Here is an 899-nt window from a genome sequence, read left to right as displayed (position 1 = left end):
AAACATTAAAACCAAAAAATAACAGGCTGGGAATCATTCACAAAAGCTCATGAAAATATTCTTTCCTGTGTTACTGTGTACGTTTATGAGTTTGGCAAAAAATTAATTACTGATCGCAGTTAGTGACTAAAATTAGGTTTTTCATTTGTTTGGAAGAAGCCATTTGATCCCCCCAAGCAATAAGTATGATTTCACAAAGGACAGCGGGATTTTGTATGAAATTGTTGTTCAACTAGAAGCAAGGTGTCTAGTGGCTCAAAATAAACAAGCTGAAAAGTATTGCTGCAGGCAGAAAATACTTATTTCTTTGGTCCATTTCAACAAATGGTTTTTTTTTTGAGAGGTTTTTGCTATAGGGCACGTGCACTCGCCAGACAGACAGAGAGAGACAGAGACAGAAAGTGAGAAATCACCCCCCCCCGGGGGGGATGTCATGCCGCAATCCCTTCTCCTCCATTCTCCTCTTGGGATCTTGGGCACGCACGCACGCACACACGCCCGGCGTGAGTTTTAAACCACTGGGTCCAGGATGCGAACCGCTGTCGACTACGTGGGAATCCGGCGACATAGCCATTATGCTAACTGCTGGTTCCCAATTTCAACAAATGTTTACTTCATGAGAAAAGGAGTAGTCTACTCTTTAGCACGCTCAAAATTCCATTGTAAATGGAAACAACAACAAAAATACCCCCCAATTTTTATTTTTTTTAAAGAATTATTTGTTTAATTCCATTTGTTATTATATTTTTTTAATTTGACCAGACAGAGAAAGAGAAAGAGAAAATGAGAAAGCAAGCTGCCAGCTCTGGGACATGAACAATGGTCACTATGTGGGAATCCAGCACCTATTAATCACCATGCCAACTGCCAGCCTTACGCCCCAATTTTTAAAGCCCCTT

This window comes from Tupaia chinensis, unplaced genomic scaffold (assembly GCF_000334495.1).
Source record: "Tupaia chinensis unplaced genomic scaffold, TupChi_1.0 Scaffold147918_1, whole genome shotgun sequence".
NCBI classification, from domain to species: domain Eukaryota; kingdom Metazoa; phylum Chordata; class Mammalia; order Scandentia; family Tupaiidae; genus Tupaia; species Tupaia belangeri.
This window is presented reverse-complemented; position numbering follows the sequence as displayed.